Genomic DNA, 26,881 nt, shown 5'->3' on the forward strand with positions numbered 1-26,881 from the left:
TTTGGGGTGACACTGATCTTCACCATAATCAGAAGAGTGTGTGATGTTGGTGCCCAGGCAGCCTGGGTTCCTGGAATTGTCTTGACAAGGTTTCTATAAAATGAATTTCTGTATATGAAAACCTGGCTTCTGGTTGACTTTCACTGGAGCATTTAGAATGTCTCCTTCTGGAAGGGAGAAGTTGTTAACCCCAAAAGTTAAGAGAGCTGTATCTCAGATTGCTCCAGGTCTTAAAAAAAAAAAAAAGAAAAGAAAAGAAAAAAATCAGAGAAAAATGTGCTTTCTGAAAACAAACAAAACGAAAATCTGATTTAGAGAATTAGGATCTAATTTATTTCTGTGTTAAAGAGGAAAAAATAAAGATATTGTTATGTGGTTGAATTAATCTTGAGATGACTGAAAAGAAAAACAGTCATCTGCAGCAAGGTAAAATGCCATAAGTTCCAACTTATTCTTCAGTAAAGTGTCTTGTCACATTTCCACTATTTGCTCAGTTTCTAATTCTTAGAAAAATATGTCTTATCAGCTTCCCTTTGAAATAAATATTTATTGCTTTCATATTGTTCTCAACTCTTCGGTTGCTCATACTGTTGAGACTTCAGAGGCTCTGTTCTCTGTGGCTAGTCAGCCACAAAAGATTCCCTTGGGCTGGGTCCCCAAGACCTATCTTGCAATAGAAGTCATTGTTATTATGATTTCCTTGGGGCTCTTAACAGAATGTGACCACATGGCAGGATACCAGAAATCATATGAAATTTGGAGTCAGAACAACCATTTATTTGCTTTGTGGCCTTGAGCAGGTGACTTAACCCTTCTGACTCCCCTTAATTTCAGCATCAATGAGCAGGGTCAAGTGCTCCTCCTCGTGCTCCCCTGCCATTGTGTGGGCCTTTGTTCGCCACATTGAGCTATGTGGTTCCCTTGTCTACCTCCTCAATCCCTCCCGGGCCCTGAGAGCTACCTGGGGAGAGAGTCTTGTCATCTCTGTGTCCCCATGCCTAGCACAGAGGCTGGCAAGGAGCAGAGGGCAGGGGTTTTGTGTGGGTGGGGAAAAGAAAGGAAGGAAGGGGAGGGAAGGAGGGAGAAAGGAAGGAAAAGTAGGGGGAAGTACAAATTTTCAACTCCTCTGGAACTCATAGTTATTTATTTTAACCACAGACTGGCCTAAGTGATAAGACATGCTAAAAACAATAGTATTGCTGCCACCTATCACTTCCCAGTTTTCAGCACTGATTTTACCATCATCTTATAGTTGACGCATATTGAGCACTTATTTATACATGTGAGCCTGTTTACTCTCCTAGCAGCCTGTGTGGTAGCCACCACCATGATCCTCCATTGACAGATGACAAACCAGAGGTCAGGAGAAGTTGAATCACTTGCCCGTGTCACACAGCTGGCACATGGTTGGACCCTGGATTTGAGCCCAGGTCCCCAAGATTCTAGAGCTGGTGCCTTTAACCAGTGTACCCTCAGCACCCAGTTTAGGACTTGACAAGCAGTTGATTTCAATAAAGAATCTTTGAATGATTGAGTGAGTGAATGTTCTTCCATGGCCATTCTCTCACTAGACTTTCAGTCACACTGTTAGTTCTTTCTTCCTGGAATATGTGATGATTAAAACAGAACATCTCAGACCTGGGTTCAGATCTGAGCTTTCCACGTCACTCTGGGAAAGTTACTCCTCTCTGAGTGTCAGCTTCTTTCCTGTCGACATGGGAATAATATCAGTGCCTTTCATCTCAGCCTGGGTTCTCCCAGAAGCAGACCATGAGACAGTGATTCAAGTGTAAATAATTTATTTGGGAGGCACAGGAATGCAAGTAGGGGAACAGGAAAGTGAGACAGGAACGGGCAGGAGGTGTTTTCAAGCAAGTTAATTATCAGTATAGGCAACTGAGGCTCAGTTGCTCTGGGGGGACTCTGAGAGCTAGCATAGAGCCCACAGCTCATGGTTTTCCCACCCAAGGAGCAAGGGAGCTGGGGTATTTATATACCAACTCCCAGCTCCCATCAGTCATTGGCCAAGGGCTGCCAGGGTTGGGGGAGTGGCTTTACTTCTCTAGAATTTGTGGATTCTCTGCCCACCAGAGAAGGTCCTCTGGCAAAGAGATGCAGAATCTGTGGCGGAAATGACACCACAGTGGTTAGATCTGTGGGATTATGGGTGGGGCAACAGTAGCATCTCTGCACTCTTAGCCGTCACTGTGAGGATTAAGTAGGATTATTTAAAGTTTGGAAGCAATTATACTCCAATAAAGATGTTAAAATATAAAAATAAAGTTTGGAGAGTAGACCCTGACACATATTAAGTGCTCGATGAGTGACGGCCTCGAGGGGCCTTTTCCCAGGACCCTCTGTGTGATACAAAATAGCTGTCCTCAGGATTTGCTCCTTAGAACCCCACCATCAGTCTGCAAGTGGTAACATGGTCCAACTGAGTACCAGATACTAGGGTACAAGCAGTGAGCTTAGCCAGCAGGGTTCTGGCCATCCAGCATTCATGGCCGCTCCTGGCTGACAAAAGATGAATGAGAAATGACAGACATGCCTCCAGGAATGACGGGGACAGTGCTCGGAATGGTGAGGACCCTGGGAGCCACCCTGTCCACCCCCAACACTTTGCAGAGAGGGACTCATCCCAAGGCACGTGGCTAAGTGGGAAGTGCTGGGACTGGACTCCTCCCCATTGCTCCTCCCACCTGCCTTGGAAGTGAGCATAACGCATGTGGAGGGCGTTGGGCAAACCCTCCACCTGGGATTCCCAGTGGTTATTTTTGTAACACAGGAAACAGGTTCAGGAAATGCCTAAATCGAGGAATTTCCTGGGTGGAGAGTCCTTCCCACTTTTGGACTTTGCCTTACAAGGGGCTTCCCTGGAGAGGTATCTGGAAAGTTCATGCCTACAGCTCCTTGGGGACTAAAACTCAGAAGTTTCATGGAACAGATGCATGGGAATAAGGATCTGTCCTCCCTGCCACAGGGCAGCTGTGTGGCTTTAGGCTGTTCCCTCTCCCTCTCTAATCCTGTTTCATCATCTGTAACATGGGGACTGTGAATGAGATAATGGGCGTGGGAGTGCTTTGGGAGAAACAAGCTGTGTGCATCTTATGAGTAGGGAAGCATTATTACCACTGCTGTTGATGTTATTGCTGTTAGGAATGGTGTGACCTTGGGCCAGCCGGTTCCTCTCTCTAAGAATCCTCTCTCCTCCCCACTGGCTGTCGTCGACCCCAAAGGGCCAGGAATGTGGAGGCAGCCCCCCCAGACCTGCAGCCGTAGCATATGACCTTGTCAGGCCTGTAAAGAATCAAATGTTCCAACCCCTTGTAGTGGGGCAGCTGGGGCTCAGTGGAGGGGAAAGGACTTGCCCAAGGCCACCCAGCCTCAGCGGCAGTCGGCTTTGGCCCAGGGATGCTGACTCATAGCCCATCGCTCTCCCCCACCACCTGTCAAGGACTGTGCCTGCCCCGGCCCCTCTGCCCCCTACTCTGCCCCAAGCCCCTCTCCCCTCCCCGGCCTCCAGCCAGGGAAGCTAGCTGCTCAGTTCCGAGTGCGGGAGTGCACCCTCTGTACACAGCAAGTCAACATCCCTGCCTCGGAGTTGAGGTGTGGCAGACGGCAGAGCAGAACTGAGCCTCGGTTTACTTTTGACTCATAGAGGACATCGCACAAGTGCACAGCGCTCGCTGGTGGGGGCAACAGGTCTGGCACATGGGGCAGCAGAATCTGCCGGCTTTGAGAGCCACGCAACCTGAGTTCGAATCCTGGCTTGGCCACCTTCAGCCGTGCGCCCTCAGGTACACAGTCTTCCCTCTGAGAGCCTCCACTTCCCCAACTGTAAAGTGGAGCAATGAGGCCCAGAGGCCATCCTTTATCAATTTCATAGGCACCTGGCTTCATCGAGGGAGAAGATGCACATGTGGTGAGGGGACTTTGGGGGCTGGTTTCTATCTCTAGAGAGGGGAAGTGATGGGAAAGTGGTGTCAGAAGGGAGGATCCCTGGCAGGCCCCAAGTTGGGGCCAGGAGCGGAACTGTCGCAGGTGTGACCCCGCCGTGCCCCCGTGTAGGGGTGTTGGCTGGTGGCTGGGGCAGAGCCAGGCAAAGCCTGGGGACCCAGACCCTTCCTCTGTTCCCCATAGGTAACCCTGGACAGAGGGACTGGGTAGGGTGGGCCCAGGGAAGGAGAGGTCGGACCGAGGTGGGCAAGGGGCACACTGAGAGGGTCTTTGGTCTTCAGTGGGGAGACTGAAGGGTGGGAGGGAGGGGAGGTGAGAGGCCTCCTTCCCTCCCTTCTCTGCCCCCTGATCGAGTCAGGCTGATGGAGGCTTCTCAGACTAAGGTCCAGCCTCTGGACAATGGGATAATCATCTGAGGGGAGGGGGCTGTGAGAGTGATGGGGGATGGGCAAACCCATCTTCCTGACTGATGTACCATGTGCAAGCATGTTTTCCTACATATATGTTTACTATAGAAAACAGGGAAATACAGACACTTTATAGGAGAACCGAAACCTTTACCCCACAGTGTTGACATTTGGGGAACACTATGTCTTTCAAAATTACTATATCTTTTTTTTTTTTTCTAGGCTATAAACAATACATTTCTTGTTGTAGGTCATAGAAATTGAGATCTTATCTACTCTGCATTTTTCACCTCAGGTTATTAAGATATTTTCCTGGGTTATTAAAAATTATTTGAAGACATGATTATTGATAGATACATAATATTCTGTCCTATGGCTTCTCAGTAATTTACGTAACTAATCTCTTAGATTAGAAATTTAGATTGTGTCCAGATTATTGCCATGATTAAAAAGAAAAACACCGTGATCAACATCGATATGGCTCAAACATCGTTTGCATTTCTAATTCCTTCCGTTAGAATAAGTTCTTAAGCAAAATGACTGGGTAAGAGGATGTACATTTTTTCCTTTATTTTGCTTTTTTACTATTATATTTGATACATACAAAGGAAATTATGTAGCATATATGTTAGTTTAATAATACAATGTATATCATGGACTTAGAATGTCACCAATAACTTGCATATTCCTGTGTGAGTGTCCCCATCCCAACCCCCTGCCTCTTTCAGAGGAAATGACCATCCTGTGTTTATCATTTCCTTGCTTTTTTTTTTTTTCTATAGACTGTATTTTTTAGAGCAATTTTAGGTTCACAGCAAAACTGAATAGAAAGTACAGAGAATTCCCATATGCTTCTTTTAAAAAAACATTTCTATCTCGTGTGTGTATGCTTACACCACCTATTGTTTAGTTTTGCTTTTGCTTTAGTTCTTTAAAATGTCATTGCGCAGTATGTAACCTCCTGAGTCTTGCTTCTTTCCGGCAACATTCTGTTTCTCTGATTCATCCACGTGGTTGCTGCAGCTGGAGCTGGTGCATTTGTATGGCTGTATAGTATTCCGAGGCATGAAGATATTGCACTCTCGTTGATTTGTTCTCCTTCTGGTGAACATGGGGGTTGTTTCCAGAGCAACTGTTGCCATCAGTGTTGCTGGGAACATTCTTGGCCATGGCGCCATCACCTAGAAAAGGAACACGCGAGGTTAAAGCAGATTTGGGAGGGGGTAGAATCCAGAGTGGAGCACACACAAGCTTGAGTTGAGGTGTCCACAGGCCATGAACTGATCTGGCTTTGGAGGAGGGCTGCTACACAGAACGTCTCGTGGGCTTGCCTGAGCTGGAATGCGCCGTTTCTCATCCCTCAAGCTCAGCTGCTAAGGTCATTGTCTTGGGCTTGGGGGCAAGAGTAGAACCCTCTCCCCTTCCCCGCCTTCAAGGAGGCAGAAGCACTGTTTGTGAAGGGAATCACTGTCCCTCCCCCTTTAGCCTCAGTGCCATTAAATCTAAGGATCCCTAACTGTGGAGTGTATACCCCTGATGGTACCTAAGAGGATACTAGGGGGTATGAAATAACAGCCCATCACCTGGTGAGAAAACTCATCTGTTTGCAGTTCTCTTTCAGTCTTCCAGGTCACCTCAAGGCTAAAGGCTCTGTCTGGAACTAGTGTGTCTTTAATTATGGCCCCCTCCCTGCCTGAACACTGGCTAGACTCTAGGCAGAGAGCAAGCCACCTTTGGGCTCAGGGCCTCAGGCAGGCAATAGAATCCACTAAACATCAGGACATCCTGTTATAACTTTTCTGTTGTGGTCATCTTTTATTTGTGGTGAGTGGCACTGGTTTTCCTTTTAAAATAGATGTGTTTAAGTTTTAATAAGGCAAGCTATTAAGAGAAAATGAGATTGATTAAAGGACAGATAGTAATCATCTTGACAGTCATATTTGATTGACCCGGGTTGGGGAAATTCTGACCTCAATCAGCCATTCTCCAACTTTCTGTCTCAGGACGCTTTACATTCTTAAAAATGATTGAGGACCCCAAAGAGTTGTGCTTATGTGAATATTATCTCTTCGTATTTACCATATTCGAAGTCAAAACTGCGATTGTAATAATACTTGTATGTTAATTCTTTTAAAAATAACAATAATAAATCCATTATGGTAACATACTTTATGAAAAATAACTATATTTTCCAAAAAAAAAACAACTGGAAGAGTAGTGTTGTTTTATGTTTTTGCAAGTCTTTTTAATGACTTAATTGAAGACAGCTGGATTCTCATCTGCTTCAGCATTCAATCTGTTGCCATGTGATGTTTGGCTTACTGTGTTTGAAGAAATTCCAGCCTCACAGAGATATGTTGTGGGAAAGGGAGGAGGATTCTAATAGCCGTTCAGATAATTGTAGATATCCTTCTTTGATACTACACCCAAACTCAACAAGTGATAGCGTATTAGTTTGCTAGGGCTGTTATTCAACCAAACTTGGGCCCACTCATCCGTGCACAGTAAAGCCAATCTGTTGACACCAGGTTGTGGTAAAGGCAAGTATAGCACTTATTGCAAGGCACCCAATATGGGGCCAAACAAGGAGAATGGGAAGCTCGTGTTCAAAAGACCTAAACTCCTCTATGGCTCTTGGGGAAGGGTTTTGAAAGGCAACATTAGGGGTGAGGGTTGTAGGGTACTTGATCAGCTCGTGGACATTCTTCTGATTGGTTGGTAGTGAGGTAATAGGGTGGCTTTTCAGGAGTTAACATCATCATCCTTCTGGTTTCAACCGGTCTGGGGTCTACATGCTGGTGGTCAGCATGCAGTTAGCTTCTTCTACCTGGAGGGGATTTTAGTATCCACAGAACAACTCAAGGATATGGCTCAAGAGATTACCTAGAGCCCTTGAAGAAGAACTAAAGGTCCTTGACTTTGTTTTATGGCTAAGCTGTTATTATTTTGTCTTGCTTGACTGTTTTCCTTTGTTTTTGCATTTTCTCACTTCTCTGATTAAATTTGCTCTTTGGAACTCGGGGAAGGCCTAAGAAGCTAAAACTTTTTTATAAACAAGAGGTGGGGGGACATGGTGGGGGGAGTCTGTCCGCAAGAAGGCCCCACAGGGTCCTGCTCAGTTACAGGGCTGCCATAACAAAATACCACAGACTGAATGACTTCAACAACAGAAATGTATTTTGTCATAGTTGTGGCAGTTAGAAGCCCAAGATCAAGGCTTGCTGGCCTCTATCCTTGGCTTGCAGATGGCTGTTTTCTCACTATATCCTCACAGGGTCCTTCCTCTTGTGTGCACATCCCTGGTATCTCTCTGTGTGTCCAAATTCCCTCTTCTTATAAGGACACTAGTCATTTTGGATTAGGGCCCATTTAATGTCCTCATTTTAACTTAATTGCCTTTTTAAAAGGCCCTATCTCCAAATACAGTCACATTCTGAGGTACTGGGAGGTTAAGACTTCAAGATAGGAACTTTGGGAGGGACACAATTCAGCCCAGAGCAGACAGCATTTTTATAATTAGTTGCAATGAAGAATCTGAAGCCATGGCAATGAACTTTTCATATTGTACATTATAATCCATGTTTTTTCTTTCGCTTTGATGAATTTTCTTACCTATGCATGGTTTTGCGACATCCTGCACTGGTCATTTAGAAAATATTGGCTCATTGAGTTATGCAGATCTTTTAAATGTTTGTGTATTTCATGATACAATATCATAAAATGTCACATTTGTTATCTTAGCACTGACCTCATCAGAAACGTCTCTAAGTATTGGGGAAGCTGTCAAGTTCATGATGGCACATACAAGTCTTCCAAACTTCTAATTTTCACTTTGGAAGCTCAAATCTTATCATTGGCAACAAATACTGTCATTTGTTTTCCTTGAAATGATAGGCTCGCTCTGTTCATTTTTGAGAAAATGTCTGCCAGGTTCCCAAGTCTGAATAACTATTGTGTGTCTGTCAGTTGTTCTTTTATGTAAAAATGGGTTTGGTGAAAACAGAGGCAAGTTCAGCTCACAACTCAAATGCTCATAGGAGAACCTCTCCTCCAACACCCATCATACTTGGGTTACAGCAGAATGCTTGATGCATATATTTCCCATTCCATGTTCCCATGTTGAGAGTTAATAAAATTAATCATTTTTACTGCTTCATCCGGGACATTCCTTAGTGAAGCTGGCATTTTTTACTGCCTGCGTGTGGTGATGAAGAATAGGATGACGACTAGTACAGTTTGGTGCCACTCCCTTGATTCATGCTAGGGCACCAGCAGTTTTTGCACCAGCAGTGCAAATATCAACAGGTGAAGGTGGTAAATAACATCTAAATGTTATTAGGAAGATGGTTTTGATGTCTCAGCCCCCCGTGTAAGCATCTTGGGAACCCTCACGGGCATGTGGACCACACTTTGAGAACCATTTTGACCTAGATAAAAAATACGGAGATGATTTGAGGCCTCGAAAATGACCTTGGTGCCAGAGTGACAAGACCTGGGTGTGATTCTAGCTCTGCCAGTGTGGAACTAAGTGGCCTTGGATAGCTCACTGACCTCTAGAAGCCAGGCACTTTACACATAAAGGGTGGTGGGAGCTTCCTGCCTCCCAGAGCTGGGGAGGGAAGGAAATAAGGTACAGACTTGAGAGCCTTTTGTGAAAGGTAATGCACAGCCCAGGCAAGAGGAACCAGCTGTGGTGGGGAATGAGGCAAAGTTATGAACTTTCATGCCCTGGCTTAAGTCATTTTTGATTAGCGACACTGCCCAGATCCCTGTATTCCCCTGAAGAGACCTCAGAAGGTTAGACCTAGAGACCCTGAAAGAGATGCCCAGCAGGATTTCTAGTTTTAACAAATCGGCATCTTTGGGGCTCTGCTCCAGGTCACCCATTACCACCTACAGCTTTGAAAGGAAAAGGCCTCCTAAAAGCCCGGAGTCCTTCAGGTCCTTGACTGGACAGGTAGGCATTCACCTGGGTCAGGTAGAAAGCTGGGAGCCCATGGGAAATGACAGGCATCTTAGAAAATCTGATTTGTTTAGCTGTGTTAAGAAGATAGAGGTGATTCTGGAAAACTCCAGGGAGCTGGAAAGCACATGTTCAGAGGGCTTCAGGTGGGCTTCTGCTTCCGGGATGGTGGAGTAAAGGTACTTGTCCCTAGGTGCAACTGAGAACCCTAGACATTCTATACAAAATAAGCATAAGAAAATTCTAAAAGATAGAGAGAAGACAGACCTGCTTCTTGGGACCTGGGGACCCAAGAAACAGCATAGCAGTGAGTTCCTGGTGAGTTTTCTTTTTGCCTCATATAGCCCAGAGTTGGAGCTGAAGAAGCCAGAAATGAGGAAATGCCAATGGGCAGGCAAAAAAATGCCCCAACAGAAACCTGGTCTCTCTAGCTAAAGAAGCAGGAAAGGGGCAGCCTAGCAGAACAGACACTTTTAGGCAAAAACTGCTCTACTCTAACTAAACACCATAGAAAACATTGTGGCTCCACCCCCACCAGCAAAGATCCAGTGGGGAGATTAGACTTCCCCCTTCACCAGACTGCCATGAAGCATCCCAAGTCCCCCACGGGAGTGGTGTCAGAGAAGGCCAAGTAGGGAGCCAGGATTTTCAGTCCCCACTGGGTGGTGACAAGACCTCACCCCAGTCCCTGTCATGATAGTGGAGAGACCACACTGGGAGCAGTAACAAGGCACTCCTGTACCTCCCAGCCATGGAGGTATCAGTGGGAGCCTGATGGGGAGCTGGATTTCCCAACCAACCCCCTTTCTCTGCTGGAGTAGTGTCAGAGGAAGCCAGCTGAAACAGAAGGTTTAAATGAGATCCAGTCTCATAACATAATACCCCAAATGCCCAAGTTTCTGTAGAAATTCACTTATAACAAGAGCTAGGAAGATCTCAAACTGAATGAAAAAAGGCAATCAATAGAAGCCAACGCCAAGATGACAGAGATGTTGAAATTATCTGACAAAGAGTTTAAAGCAGCCATCATAAAAATGCTCCAAGAAACAGCTATGAACACACTTGAAACAAATGAAAAAAATAGAGTGTGTCAGCAAAGAAACAGAAGCATAGAGAAGAACCAAATAGAAATTTTAGACTGAAATATATGATAACTGAAATTTAAAAGAAAAATTCAATGGATGTGCTTTACTGAAGGCCAGAGGGGACAGAGGAAAGAATCACTGAACCGGAATATAGGACAATAGAAGTTACCTAAGCTGAATAACCAAGAGAAAATAGACACAAGATAAATAAGTAAACACAGCCTCAGGGACCTGTGAGATTGTAACAAAAGATCTCATGTTTATGTCGTTGGACTCCTGGAAGGAGATAAGAGAGGAAGTGAAACTGAAAAAATACTTGAAGAAATAGTGGCTGAAAACTTCCCAAATTTGGCAAATAACATAAACCTACAGATTCGTAAAGCTGAGCAAAATTCCAAAGAGAATAAACTCAACAAAATCCACACCAAGGTAAAAAAATAGGTTAACTTCTGAAAACTAAAAACAAAACAGAAGTCTTGAAAGCAGTGGGAGAGAAATGACACCTCATCTATAAGGGGGAAACAATTCCAGTGACAGTGAATTTCTCATTGGAAACCATGGAGGCCAGAAGGAAGTGGCACAACATTTTTCAAATGCTGAAAGGAAAGAACAGTCAACTCAGAATCCTATATCCAGCAAAAATATTCCTCAAGAATGAAGGGGGGGGCTTACCTGGTGGTGCAGTGGTTGAGAGTCCACCTGCCGATGCAGGGGACGCAAGTTCGTGCCCCGGTCTGGGAAGATCCCACCTGCCACGGAGAGCTGGGCCCGTGAGCCATGGCCGCTGAGCCTGCGTGTCCGGAGCCTGTGCTCTGCAACGGGAGAGGCCACAACAGTGAGAGGCCCGTGTACCGCAAAAAACAAACAAGCAAAAGAATGAAGGGGAAATCAAGACAGTCTCAGATGAAGAAAAACTGAGAGAATTTATTGCCAGAAGACCTACCCTAAAAGAGTGCTAAAAGAAGTTTTCTAAACAGAAAATAAACAATAAAAAATGAATCTTGGGGCTTCCCTGGTTGCACAGTGGTTGAGAGTCCGCCAGCCGATGCAGGGGACGCGGGTTCGTGCCCCAGTCCGGGAAGATCCCACATGCCGCAGAGCGGCTGGGCCCGTGAGCCATGGCCACTGAACCTGCGCGTCCGGAGCGTGTGCTCCACAACGGGATAGGCCACAACAGTGAGAAACCCGCGTACTAAAAAAAAAAAAGAATCTTGGAACATCAGGAAGGAAAAAAAATATGGTAAGCAACAATATGGGTAAATGCAATTGACCCTTTCTTTCTCTTCTTGAGTTTTCCAAATTATATTTGACAATTGAAGCAAAAATTATAACACTTTCTGATGTAGTTTTAAGTGATGTAGAAAGAACAAGTAGCAAACAAAAATTAAAATTGCAGACTTAAAGTTTAACTTATCAATAATTACATTAAATGTAAATGGTTTAAATACACCAATTAAAAGACTAATATTGACAGAGTGGCTTGAAAAACATGACCTGACTATACACTATCTACAAGAAACTCACTTCAAATATAATAATACAGGCAGGCTGAAAGTAAAAGAATAGACAAAATGTATATCCTACCAACATTAATCAAAAGAAAATAGGAGTAGCTATATTAATATCAGATAATGTAGACTTCAGAGCAAAGAAAATTACTAGAGTAAGAAAGGAATATTATATAACAGTATAAAAAAAGTAAAAAAAAGTAAAAAACAGTATAAAAAAGTAAAAAAAAAAGAGAAAGGAATATTATATAACAGTAAAACAGTAAAAACAGTAAGAAAGGAATATTATATAACAGTAAAAAAAGTAAAAAAAAAACAGTAAAAAAAAACAGTAAAAAAAAAAAAACAGTATATAACAGTAAAAAAACAACAGTAAAAGAGTCAAGCCACCAAGAAGATATAGCAATCCTAAATGTATATGCACCAAACAACAGAGCTATAAAATATGTGAAGCAAACAGTGATGGAACTGACTACAATTATAGTTGGAGACTTCAACACCCCTCTCTCAAAAATCGATAGAGCAATTAGACAGAATATCAGAGCAAGGATATAGAAGAACTCAACAACACCGTAAACCAACAGGATCAAATCAACATTTATAGAACACATTCTTTTCAAGTGTCCACAGAACATACACCGCGATAGACCATATTCTGGGACATAAAATAAACTTCAGCAAAATTAGAATTTAAATCAAAGAGAATGTGTTCTCCAATTACAGTAAAATCGAACAAGAAATCAATAATAGAAAGATAACAGAAAAATCTCCAGCCACTTGGAAGCTAAATAATACACATCTAAATAATCCGTGGGTCAATGATAAAGTCTAAATGAAAAAATTTTAAATATCTTGAACTGAATTGAAATAAAAATACAACATATCAGAATGTGTGTGACATACCTAAAGCAGTGCTGAGACAGAAATTTATAGTACTAAATGCATAATTAGCAAAGAGAAAAGCCTCAAATCAATAATCTAAGCTCCATCTTGACAAAATAAAAAAGGAAGAGCGAAATAAACCCAAATCAAGCAGAAGGAAGGAAATAATAAAGAGCAGAAATCAGTAAAATTGAGAACAGAAAATGAATAGAGAAGACGCAATGAAACAAAGAGCTGAGTCTTTGAAAATATCAACAACATTGACAAAACTTTAGCAAGACTAACAGGGAGAGAGAAAGAAAGAGAAGGAAAGAGAGAAATTACCAAAATTAGAAATGAAATGTGATATCACTATAGACCTTGCAAGTACACAATTGGATGGTAAGGGAATACTATGACTAACTCTACGCGCATAAATTTGACAACCTAAATGAAATGGACCAGTTCCTCAAAAAATGCAAACTACTACAGTTCACCCATATGAAATAGATAATTTGAATAGCACTATAATTATTGAGGAATTTTAATTTTTAAATACCCTAAAAAGAAATCCCCAGACCAGATAGTTTCACTGGAGAATTTTACCAAATGCTTAAAAAATTAACACCAACTCTACACAATGTTTTCCAGTAAGCGGAAGAGGAAGGAACACTTTCCAATTTATCTTATGAAGCTAGAATGACCCTGATATCAAAACCAGACAAAGACAATACCAAAAAGAAAAACTACAGGCCAACATCCCTCATCAATATAATGTGAAAATCTTTAATGAAACATTAACAAATAAAATTCAGCAATGTATAAGAGCAATTATGCATCATGACCAAATAGGGTTTATTCCAGGAATGCAAGGTTGGTTCAACATTTAAAAATCAGTTAGTATAATTGACCATGTTAATGGTCTAAAGAAAAATCACATGATAAATCCATCAATGCAGGAAAAACATTTGATAAAATTCAACAACCATTCATGGTATAATGTTCAGAAACATAGGAATAGAGGGGAATTCATTCAATTTGATAAAGAACATCTACAAAAAACTACAGGTAATATTATCTTAATGGTTAAAGACTGAATGGTTTCTCCTAAAATTTGGAATAAGGCAAGATGTTAGCTCTCACCACTTATATTCAAATCGTGCTGGAAGTTCTAGCCAATGCAACAAGACAAGAAAAGGTGTATGGATTGGAAAGGAGGAAATAAACTGTCCGTATTTGCAGCTAACTTCATCATCTACATGAAAAATCCAAAAGAATCTATTAAAGAAAAAAAAACCTCCTAGAAGTAACAAGTGATTTCAGGAAGGTCATAGGGTACAAGATAAACATACAAAAATCTATTGTATTTCTGTATACTAGCAATGAACATGTGGGCACAATAATTTAAAATGCAGCGCCATTTACAGTCACTCAAAAAATGAAATACTTAGGTGTAAATTTAACAGGACATGTATGAGATTTGTATGCTGAAAACTACAAAAAAAAACTGATGAAAAAAATTTTAAAATACCTAAATAAATGAAGCAACATATATGTTTGTGGATTGGAAGACTCACCATAGTAAAGATGTCAGTTCTCTGCAGTTCCTACCAAGATCCCCCAACATTTTTGTAGATGTAGAAAAGGTTATTCTAAAATTTATATGGAACAGCAAAGGAGCTAGAGTAGCTGAAATGGTCTTGAAAAAGAATAAGTAAGAAGAGTCAGTCTACCTGATTTTAAGATTTATTATATAGAAATCAAGACTTGGTGGTATCAACAGAGAGGTGACACATAGAGCAATGGGATGGAATAAAGGACCCAGAAGTAGACCCACACAAATAAGCCCAAATGACTTTTGACCAAGGTGCAAAAGCAGTTCAGTGGAGGCAAGATGATAACCTTTTCAATAACTAGTGCTGAAGCAATAGGACATCCATAAAGAAAAACAAACAAACAAACAAAAACCTATCTAAGTCTTATGCCTTATACAAAAATTAACTCAAAATGGGTCATGGTCTTAACTATAAAATGTAAAATTATAAAACTTTTAGGGGAAAAATGTAAGGGGAAAATCTCCGGGATCTAGGGCTAGGCAAAGAGTTCTTAAGCTTGACCCCAAAGCATGATCCATAAAAGAAAAAAAATGATAAGTTGGATTTCACCAAAGTTAAAAGCTCATGATCCACAAAAACAAACAAACAAAAAAACCCTGTTAAAAAGATGAAGACAAGCTACAAACTGGGAGAAAATATTTGCAAACCACAAAATCTGACAAAGTACTGGTATCTGATATGTATAAAAAACTCTCCAAACTCAACCACAAAAAGAAATCAAACAATCTAATTAGAAAATGGACAAAAATCATGAAGAGAAATTTCTATGAAGAGAATATACAGATGGCAAATAAGCACATGAAAAGATGTTCAACATCATTAGTCATTAAAGATAGGCAAATTAAAACCACAGTGAGATATAATTACACACCTGTCGGAACGGCTAAAATAAAAAATGACACCACCAAATGCTGGTGAGGATGCAGAAAAACTGGTTCACTCATACATCGTAGGCAGGATGTAAACTGGTACTATAAAACCATTGGGAAGTTTGTTTAAAAAAAAAAAAACTAAATATACAACTACCATGTGACCCAACAAATGTCCTATTGTGCATTTATCCCAAATAAATGTAAACTTATGTTCACACAAAAACCCTGTACAGAAGGTTATAGTAGCTTTACTAATAATTGCCAAAAATTGGAGATAAGCCAGATGTCCTTTAATAGATGATTAAGCTACCTACGGTCCACCCACATCAGGGAGTGGTACTCACCCATAAAAAGGATTGAACTGTCTATACACACAACAACCTGATGAATCTCCACTGAATTGTGCTGAGTGAAAAAAGCCCGTCCCAGAAGGTCACACATAGCATGATTCCATTTATAGATATCATTTAAAAAGCAACATTATTGGAGAACAGATTCATGATAGCCAGGAGTTAGGGATACATGCGGCGCGGTGGGGGGAGGTGCTGACTATAATGGGACAGCCCAAGGAAGCTTATGGTGACAAAAAGTTCTGTATCTTGATTGTGATTGTGGCTACATAACACTACACACATGATAAAACTGCACGCACACACACGCACGTACACACAAGTGCATGTAAAAATAGATATTATTATCCTATCCTGCAGATGGGGAAACAGAGGCTTGGAAAGGTCCAGCCACGAGCCCCAGAGCCTCTGTCTCTCCAGAGCACATGCCCATGACCACCCTGCCTCACTCCCTCTGCCCTTGCGGGCCACACCAGACAGCAGACAGAGGACAGGGAGACCCCACCTTGACACCCTGCTGGCAGTAGACTAGCTCCCCTGAGATGGGGCCTGGGAGGGGTGAAGCCCACCCAGGCAGGTCTTTTTTCTTTCTTTTTTTTTTTTTTTGCGGTACGCGGGCGTCTCAGTGTTGTGGCCTCTCCCGTTGCGGAGCACAGGCTCCGGACGCGCAGGCTCAGCGGCCATGGCTCACGGGCCCAGCCGCCCCGCGGCATGTGGGATCTTCCCGGACCAGGGCACGAACCCGTGTCCCCTGCATCAGCAGGCGGACTCTCAACCACTGCGCCACCAGGGAAGCCCCCCAGGCAGGTCTTGATGGAGAAGGCAGGGGCAGCATTCCCCTGCTTCTCTTCCATCTCCACCCCACCTGACCCTGGCACTAGCCCAGTGCCAGCACACAGGGGACGCTCCACACCACTGTTCCCTTCCTACTCCTTGCTGACTTGAGTCCCCATTGGGTCACCCACCCCTAACCAATGCCATCTCCCCTTTTCCAGAGCTGAACTTCGTCACCCAGTCCCCAGAGCTGGCAAGACATGGGCCCTATTTTCCAAACCCTGACGCCTTTCATTTAACCAGAAGACGTGGAGGGGTGAGTTGGAGACTGGGGTTTTGCTGGAGCTGGAGATGGGGAAGATCTGGAAAGAGAGCACCCTTGCAGGGAATGCTGATGGAGGGTCTGATAAGCAGGAAAACAGTGTTTGACAGCAGCCGCCTTCCTTCTGCCATTCTAGCGGGGACACTTGAATTATTTATGCACCATTGTGCAGGTGTGGGGAAATCCCCCCACGTGTCTCTGCGTTTGAATAGGGAGAACGGCTAGGAAGCGTAGAAGGAAGGCAGCATCACTGCACACAGTGAACTGAGTCTCAGGTCCCTCGTCAGTAAAATGGGGCGGCAGCAGCATCTCCCTCTTGTCAAGGTCAAGCAAAGATAATCCATGTAAAATGATTAGAAGAGTAGCTGGAACATAGTAGGTGCTCAATAAATGCTAGTTGCCTAGTGCACGTTAGTTAAATGGGGCAGCCCTCTCTGGGGTCAAAATGCCGCTTAGCCTTCCAGAGCCAGCCCATATTGCAGCTCTGTGAGATTTCTCTGGCTCCTAGCTGGGATTAACCACATCTTCCTCTGTTCTCCCAAAGCCCTTTCTTTGGGCCTCTGTTATTGCCTTGCTCGATCCGCCCTGCGTTATATACCTAAGAACCTCAAAGTCCATGCCTGCTCCCCCAGACGCACCCCTGTCAGGGAACAGAGGTCACACTGCTCATCTTTGAGCATCAGAAGCAACTTACCTTCCGAAAGAACAGCCTTTGAGCTAGAGCTCAGAGTCAGGATCTCATCTGACCTTCCCAGAAGATGTCGTCAGCCCTTTCACAGGTGAGAACACTGAGACCCAGAGAGAAGTAACTTTCAGCCAGGAGCTGGGAGAGCCAGGGTGCAACTCAGAGATTCTGAGCTCACTTTCTATTACCCTACCCTGCCGGCATCAAGGAAGATGAGTGACTCCAGACCCAAATAAGGGAGGAAGCAGACAGGCAGACCAGCTGCATGCCTCTCTCCTCAGCCCTCAGAGATCACCCAGATCTCTTACCATGCCGAAGTTTTGTTTCTTGCCCAAGCACTTTGGGACTAACCAGGTTGTCTCCAAACACATTACATAATTGTGCACATATTTATTTAATGCCGTCTCTTGAATATTAAACAATCGGTAATTCGGAACAGAAACACGGGCGTCTAAACCCAGCAGCTTTTGACAGGTGTGGGTGGGGAAGGAGGTTGAGGAGAGCCATCTATGAGCCATTACGGGGTAAAGAGGTGACACCCCCCTCCTCCTCCCAAGATGGGTTGAAAGGCTTCCCAGGTTTATGGTTGGCAAAAACGTAGTGGAATTTTCACCATTGGGGTTCCACCTCTTTTATTATATAACAACAAAGATGCATTAGCTCTTCCCTAAAGGATGCCTGGAGCCGGGGCTTGGCCACCTGTTTATCTGTTTATGAGTGTTTACTGAGCATCCTCTGTGTGCAGTCTCTGTTACACTCTGATTCACCCTTGGGGTGCCTTCGAGTATGAAATACATGAGACTTGGTCCTCATACAGGAGACCAGATAAATACAGAAGATGGCTTCTGGGTGTGGTAGGCACTGTGAAGAAAACAAAACAGGGCTGCAGGGTGGGGACCGGCGGGCAGTCCCTGAGGAGGGGACTTCTGACCAGAGGTCCCGATGGGAGAAGCAGCCAGCCATGCAGAGGTCAGGGTGGTGGGGAGAGCATTCCAGGCGGATGGGGACGGGGGCAAGGAGCAAGTGGCCCTGGTGGGGTTGAGGAAGAGCGAGAAAGGCAGTGGTCTGGGGAGGGGTGAGTGAGGGCCCCATGTAGGCTACGCAGGCAGAGGGATACCCCTCTGCCAGAATTGTTGGGGCCAGACCGAGAGGGCCCCCATGAGGAATTGGAATTGCAGTCTGTGTGCAGCGGCAAAGCTGTTGGAGGGCTCTAGCAATCTGATGAATGTTAGGAAGACATCTTTCTGCAGCTGGGAGAGGACTGGGGGGTGGCAGGCATGCAGGGAAGAGCTGGGTCGAGGTTCTAGGGCTGGAGTGCTGGGGGTGGGCAGGGAGGCTCCAGGGAAGGCACAGGAGGGGCTGGCGGGGCCCCAAATGCTAAAGGATCTGTCCAAGGTGTTTCTCCCAGGGCAGCTGTGGAGGGCCTGGCCTGAGGCGGCAGGAATCACAGTAACTCTGATATTGATGATAATAATAGTACCTAGGATTTACTAAGCACTTACTGGCTGTGAGCCAGACATTGGGCCGAGCCCCTCATCCTCACCAGCAGCCTGTGATATATGTACGTTCATTATCTCCATTTCACAGAAGAGGGAGGGGACCAAGGCGCAGAGCGGTGAAGTGAAATGCCCAGGGTTGCTCAGCGAGTTAGTAGCAAAGGTGGGATTTGAACCTCGTCCATCTGACTCCGCACGTATGGCCCTCAGTCCATGCTGGCTGAATGAACTGATAACAATAACAGCACTAGCAATAATGAGAGCAGTCACTTAACTATGGTGCTGGCTGTGTGCCCGGCCCTACTCTAAGTGCTTTAAAAAAACACTAATCATTTAGCCTTCACAACAGCCCATGAGGCAGGCACGACCATTATCCCCATTTTACAGAAGGAGAAACTGAAGCATGGAGCTTACCCTAGCCAGGATTTGAAACCCGGAGTTCTGGCTCCAGAGTCCAGGCTTTTAGCAAAATGCAGTGTAAGTTGGGGGAAGTGGACCACCTACGATCTGACTTGGCGCCATCTGCATTTCCAAGTCTGGGGCCAGGCCCCAGGCCTGCGGGTGGGGCAGGCCCTCCGGGAGCCTGTGGGAGACCACGAAGGGCTGAGCTGTCCCCCACAGAGCCTGCTGGCTCCTCAGTGGCCAGAGCAGAGGGCCTCCCAGAGCCTGGCCCTCCTATAGCTGCCAAGATGAGCCAGTGCGGCCTGAGCAGAGAAAGTCCTTGACAGCAGAATGGAGAAATCCCACCACTCTCTTTGCCGACAGGCGCGTACAGAGCGAAGTGAACCGAGAGGGGTTCATCAAGCCAGAGACCGTCCGTGGGAAATGTTTACTCCAAGTCTGTTCAGGAACAACCCCCAAAACAGTCCCAGTGGAACCTCTTTTAAGTAAAAACTACAGGCATCGTTCCCTATAAATAAATCCAACGGGCAGAGTTTCCACATCAGAGCAACATATTAGGCCGTCGTAACTAAGGCCAGTTTACAAGTAAGTCAGCCATCCTTCAGAGGTGGACGGTAATTCCCATCTGAGGGGCAGTGCTGGGGCCGGGGAACAATGCATGCGAAAGTGCTGTGTGAAAGGTGGAAACTTACACACATAAGGGCTTTTAAAGTATTCGCGGATTCGTAAACATCTCATCCTTTCCTTGCATCCTGTTCTCCTCAATGAGAGAACAGAGAAAAACATGGGCCCATGCCCTGGCCAGTCTGCCCAAGAGTCTGCAATACCAGGGATGGAGCAGAGAGGCTGGGGCAACGCACCCCAAGCCCCGGAAACTCCTCAAAACAGGTTCTGTATTGGGGAGGTGGGCGTGGCAGACGACCAAGCTCCACGGCTCTCCTGCCAGTTTCAGGTCCTGACCGTGCAATCCTTGGCAAGGCTTTTAAATTTCTGCCACTGCAGTTTTATGTCTTTAAAATGGGAGTCAGAAGCCCTCCCTCTTGAGACTGTTGGAAGGATTAAGTGGGAGAGGACATCTCAGGGCATGGAGTGTCACCTGCTGCTCAGTGGGTCTCTGCCCCCGGCGGCCCCAGTGGGAACGGTTGCCTCAGGTGTGAGGACCCCGGACCCCTTCCCACTGGAAGCACATCAGTTTCTCTGAACCGTACAAACACTGGGAACACTTTGCCACCTGTGTTAGTTTGCTGGGGCTCTTGTGACAAAGCACCACAAGCTGGGTGGCTTAAATTAGCAGACGTTTAGCGTCTCACAGACCTGGAGACTGGAAGTCTGGCATCACGGGGTCGATTCCTTTTGAGGGCCATGAGGGAGACTCTGGTCCCGGCCTCCCCTGCAGCTTCTAGTGGTTGGAAGGTTCGTGATCCTTGGTGATCCGTGGCTTGTGGATGCATTGCCCCATCCCCACCTGCACGTCATCTTCCCTCTCTGCTTGTCTATCTCTGTGTCCAAATATCCCCTTTATAAGGACACCAGTCCTGTAGGGGCAGAGTTCACCTAATAACCCTCTCTTAACTTGCTTACCTCTGAAAAGACCCTATTTCCAAATGAGGTCATATTCACAGGTACTGGGAGTTAGGACTTCAACATCCCTTTTGGGGGACACACAACACCCTCCTAATTGTTTGAAGCTGACTCTGAATGGGCTCCAGGTTCATTCACGACATTTCTGAAATAGGCTCAAAGAATATTTTACATCATTTTCTAAAAGAACGGTGTCCTCAGAATCACTGACTCCTTAGCTTCCAGTAGATCCCTCATGAACACTTGGCCTTAACAAACCCCAGTCTGGCTCTCTCAGCCATTATCTTATATGAAGAGCAAGTGGGTTTGAACCCAAGCCCTTGGTCAGCCCTGACTGTGAACTGGACTCCAGGAACATGGGAAGCCACGGTCCCAGCTGTTGATGCGGTCACAGGGGAAGGCCACAGGACAGATAGGAGTGCACCAGGGTCCTTCCCAGCAATGATCTTCGAGAGGTGAGGGGAAGAGGCTTCCTTCCCGGGAAGGAAGCCTTTGTCTCCTTGTAGGTGGACATGGGTGCTCCCAGGACCACAAGAGAACCCTCACCTGCCCTTTCCGTGGTCAGATAACTAATCAGTCACTCAACTGTCATTCTGGGATGAGACCCACTCCTGGGCCTCTGTGTACACAGGAAGTGCAGGGGAACCCCGAGCCCATCATCCCCACGGCACCCCCAGCCCGGGTCCCTGGAGAGTGAGGGGTCAGTAGTAGACCCCACCTTCTTGCCTGATCTCCATTCTTAAAATAAGCTCCCCCACCTTGAATATTGGAGGTGCCCACTTCACTTGCACTGAGAGCCAGGAATCCGTTTCCAAACGCGCCGTGACCGGGTAGGAGTGCCCTGGACTCGGCGCAAGCAGGCCTGGGTGCTGGGCCGAGTCCCAACGCTGCCAGTCTGAGCTCTCTGATCCCAGATGAATCTTGCACTTTTCCAGTCTCAGCTTCCCACGTACAAAGTGGAGATGGTTCCTACCTCACGAGCGAGGGCCATCTTTAAAGGGCTCGTGCAGTGCTGGGCATCCAGTCGGCATGCTCCCTCTTCTCTCCCTGGGCTTCAGTTTCCTTCCCTGCCAGCAAGCCTGTTGGACCAGACGGGCTCTGGCAAGCTCCATGTGGCTCTTGGGGTGTCTTCCAGGGAGTCCAGCGTCTGGCCGGGCAGAAGAAACCTCCCAGCCCATAGGCCTGCTCTGCCGGGAGCTCGCTGAGTGAGCTGGGGCAACTGCTGCCCACTGCTCACAGGCCTGCTGGCTCAGGGTGACCGTGGCGAGGTTCCTGGAGACTCTGACCTCATGCAGCCATCCGGAGGTCTGAGTTTGTGCCTCACCAGGTGCCCTAAATTCTCATACCCCATTCTTTTCTTGGCCATCTCAAAGGCTCTGAGAATGCCAATCAGATGCTCCCTACCCATCTCCAGGTACCCAGGCCACCTCCGGCATGCTGGAGGCAAAAGCATCTTCATGGGGACACCGCCCAGCGCCTCGCACATGCCATGTCCTGTGCTCGGCACCCGACAAGTACTTGTGCAGCTGAATGTATTATGGGATCCGCTCACCCAGGTTGAAGTCCAGGGGGCAGAATGTTTTACCCCTTCTGGGGGAGGGAGGTAAATGTCCCAGGGACATTTCTATTCTCAGAGTGGAGCCGCAGTAGAAGATGCATAACAGAAGCCACTAGTGCACTCGTGGTGGGCTTGTGGGCAGGAAGGCTAGGGATGGGCTGCATTCAAGTCAGCCTTTCTCTGCAACTCTTGTTGTGGAATGAGGTCTGACCCTGAGCCTTGAGATGGTACTGTTGGTGCCTTTTCACTGTCTCTGGGGGAATTCTGCTCACCGCACTGCACCAAGGTGAGAATGAAACAAGGAAATATGTAGGAAGTAGCGTGGGCACGTGGCGTGGTAGAGAGAGCATGGACATTGGGTTCATACCTGGCCCTGCTGGGTGACCTTGAGCAAGTGACCTCCCCTCTCTGGGCCTTAGCTGACTGATCTAGAAACAGGTCACAGTGTTGTCATGAGGACCAAAGGCGCTTCTGTAGGCCACGTGCCCACCCCAGCCTCTCCCCCCCCACGCCCCCAACCCCACCAGCTGATTGCATGACAGGCCTTGCCCCCCTTTGCGGGGCTCCTGGCATCATGCAGACAGGCCAGATGCCCAATGTCAGGTGCCAAGAGCAGAACCCCCTGGGCCCGGTCTGGGAGGGGTCCTGCCCTCCGGGTCTTTCCTTTCACTTGGTCTGTCTACGCTGGGTGCTGGCAGCTGCAGTAGCAGAAGCACTGTGCTCAGGCTTGGAAAGACCAGACAGTGTCAGTCACTCAGTGTGGGGCCCTTTCCTCTCTGTGCCTCAATTTGCCTGTCTGTAGACTGGGCGCAGCACCCCCTGCCTCAGGGGCTGGCATGGGGGCTACTGAGGTAACCAATATGCAAGGGCCTGGTAGGTAATTGCTCAAAACGATTTGCTGCGTCAGAGTCCAATGGGGTCAAAGGCCACTGGGGTCCCAGGCATTCCTGAGCTCCCTCAGGCCTCACTCTCAGCCTTGGCCTGCCTGGGGTCGAGGGTGCCCCCTCCCCAGGGTCAGCGGGAGAAATAAGAAGGGACCTGCCTTCCCTTCAGTAGGGAAGAACAATAAAAACTTGTAGCATCTTATTGTTAGAAGGAACCAAAGAACTCCTCAACAACCCCACCCAATGACTGGTAACTTTTTAATTTCTTGCTGGTTACCTCCAGGGACAGGGACCTCACTACCTCTTGCGTGACCCAGAGCAGAGACGGCACCCAGTTCACACACCTTGTGCTCAGGCGTTTTATGCATGTATAAACCCAGTGCTCCTTACTCAGGGCATTATGACTTTTAGTTTACACACAATTTTAACCACATGAGTTATCTGATTTCTTTAGCTTAATTGAAGACCCTGCTCGGGTTTCACCTCCCCTGAAACATCCCCAGCAGGACTTCCATCCCCATGAAAATTAACCACGCACCCTCTGTCCCTGCAGCTCTTCAGATACGTCTGTTGTAGAATGTACCCTATTGTGTTTTACTTGGCTGTTCAGTTACATCTCTCTCACTAGATCCTAACTCCCTAGAAGGAGTGGGGCAGTGGAAAGAGCTTGCTTGGACCTTAACTCAAATAAGTCTGACCTTCATGCCCTATTCCCTCCTGGCTGTGTGACCCAGAGGAAATGATCTAACCTCTCTGAACACACGGATCAACGTCAGAGTCTTCATGAGCCTCTCGCCCTCCTTGAGCAGAGTCCAAGTCTTCCTACCCCTGTCTCCCTAGTCCCTGACCCACAGTGGGTGCTGAGTACTTGTTGAGGAGAGGAAGCGCAAGGAGGCCATGGGTACAAGTTATGAGGTGGCAGGGGAGGGAGTTTTTCTGCTGGCAGAGCCAAGAGACAAAACAGTCAGGAAAATAAGATGCGCAGGCCAGACACGTGCAGCAGTCTGGGGCTACTTAGGGAAGGGGCAGCAGAGGGAAACACGTCACCACCCAGGAGCCACCCCAGGCAAGCTGCCAGCACTGTGGTCCCTGAACCAACTTTGTTCAACAGGAGAGTGTTCATCTAGTACCTGTGTGACTTAAACTGCCTTTTAAAAAGCAAAAGGCTGAGAAGCGAAGGAAATCGCGAGGGTGACTAAATAATATGTTTGCGACATAGATGTTCTACTGGTTGTCAGATAGGAGCTGTTGTGATCAGCAAAATATCAATTCATGTAAAAGTGAAAAACATAGTCAAGGGCGGGTTCCTTACACCTGAAAGGTTTAAAATAAAACAAACATCAGCGCGCAAAGGGGAAGATTACAGGAGCTGGGAAGTCCCTCGTGTGGAACTGCTCTTCTCCAGAGATGCTGGAGAAAGTCTGGCTCTCTGTTCGACAGGAAACAGGTGTGTTTTCTTCCTGTTCTCTGTCAGTGGACAGAAGGGAATCGGGCACGCTCTAAGGGAACAAGCGAGGAGTGTCATGGGGCCACGAGACAGGATGAGTGGGGGACTGTGTCACCTTTTTTCCCTGTAGTCTAGAGAGGCTTCCTGGAGGAGGCGAGATCCAGGCTGTTTGGTCCAGGCCCTCCCCACTGCCCCTGGCCTGGCCTCTCCCCAGTGCTCACACACACGTGGCTGCTTCATTGGAAGCCTCTATGCTCGGGTCTGGCCAGATGCACATGTGGTGGCTGCCCTTTCCCGACGTTCCCAGGGCCACTCTATACCAGTGACTTGTACAGGGAGTCCTCAGAACAAAAGGACTTCCAGGTAACAGGATTGGAGCCAGGGCACCGCTGATAGGATCAGAAGCCTCAAGTGAACGGTAGCCCAGGAGGAAGCCAGGGCCACAGAGAAGTGCTCACCACCCACACTGCTTTTGGCAGTGGCACTGTTTTGCCGAGCATAGGCGCTGTGGAGGCCGGCCATGCTCCCCCGCCCCTCCCCACCCTGGCCTCCCCCTCGCTGGTCCCAAGACCAGAGAGGGAGGCAGCCCTGCTGGCAGCTGGACCAGGCGCCGTGGCCACCTCACAGGGTATAGCCCCAGGCTGCAGACTTCTGTGGTTGCTGTCGGTGCTGAAGCCAAGAGGTCAGAGTGGGGGTTTGTGTCCGTGGCCTGGGATGCAGCGGGGACACCGGGGGATTCGCCACCATCTCTAGCCCAGGTATGGGTGAGTGGTTCACCGGCACAGCCCGCAGCCCTGGTCTGGCTGGGCCCCTCGGGGGCCTGGGACTCCAGCGCAGGGCGGGCACTGAGATGGAAGCAACTTAGTGCAAGGGGAGGGGCCGCAAGCCTGTGAGTGCTGGGCCGGGAGGGAGGCTGGAAGGCAGGCACGCCCTTTGGAAGTTTATGAGGAGCCCCACGGGGTCAGTCTCTGGCCCTCGCTCAGCTCTCTGGGCACCCTTCCTGCGGAGGGCTGCTAACGTGAGCGAGAGAGTGAGATAGCCCAGGTTCAAATCCAGACCCTGTGTAACTTTGCACATTTACCTCTGCTCTCTGTGCCTCAGTTTCCCACCCTATAAAATGGGAGTGGTGATAGTGGGACCTATTTCTTAAGGCTGTTACGAAGATCAGATAAGATGGTAGATGCAGCCGCATGGCTCTGAGCATCTCCACTGCCCCCTGCTACTCCCTGAACAAGGGACCCACCTTCAGAGGGCGCCTGATCAGCGCTGGAAGGAAAATTAGGAGACTCCTTAGGTTATCGGCCTGATTAGCAGGTGCAGGTGCAGCTGCAAAGGAGATGATCTAGGTTATAACCTCAGACTTCAAATCAGACAGACCGGGGTTGGAACCCTGTGTCTGCAAACTTTTCAGCTGGAAGCCTCAGACAAGTTCTTGACCCTCTGACCCCCATTTTTTCATATGTGAAGTGGAGATAATTATAGGATCTACTCCATGGGATACTTGCGAGGATGAAATCATGCCTCACACATAAAAGTTTATCCTGTGCTTCATACTTAAATCGGGAGCCACTATCACCACCACCATCATCACTATTGTTACTATTATTGTTGTTGTCATTGTTGTTGATGATGATGTTTTGAGGAAAGGGAGACTCGGAGAGGGAAAGGGACCTGCCAGCAGTCACACAGCAAGTCAGAGGGCAAGACAGGGTCCAGCCCCGACCTCCTAACCCCCAGTCCCTGTTCTTTCTGCTTCCCTCACCATCTCATTGAACCTCATTGGTCTTCGCCGCCCCTCAGCACATCCTGCCTAGAGCTTGGTTTCTGCTTGCAAGAGGTCACCCTAAAGCATGTAAGACCTATCTTTTAGTGACCTCGTTGCTTCTGGGCACAGTTTGGGGGCACCACACAAGGGAAGCTGGCATCCCCCAAGATGCTGGGCCAGCAGAGAGCTGGGGGAGGCTATCTTCTCCCCATGATTTCCTCAGTGCCCCTCCAAAAGCCCACAGCTTCCCGCTGTGCCCAGGGATCCTTGGCCAGGGAGACCCCTGAGGGGGGCAGGATACAGCTTTTGAGGGCAGAACTCCTTGTTTTCCAAGAGGCTCCTTAG

General features: G+C 47.0%; 1 protein-coding gene across 1 annotated transcript in view; it reads left to right on the plus strand.

Annotated features, from left to right (window-relative positions):
* The window catches only part of ATP2B2 (ATPase plasma membrane Ca2+ transporting 2), a 370,638-nt gene that overhangs the window by 163,582 nt on the left and 180,175 nt on the right, over positions 1 to 26,881 (plus strand). Inside the window, exon 4 of the mRNA XM_082848244.1 lies at positions 16,618 to 16,712. The gene's annotated coding sequence lies outside the window, so the exon portion shown is untranslated. The remainder of the gene's footprint in view (positions 1 to 16,617; positions 16,713 to 26,881) is intronic.

The sequence above is a fragment of the Leucopleurus acutus genome, assembly GCF_964270905.1.
Source record: "Leucopleurus acutus genome assembly, chromosome: 10".
Lineage (NCBI taxonomy): Eukaryota > Metazoa > Chordata > Mammalia > Artiodactyla > Delphinidae > Leucopleurus > Leucopleurus acutus.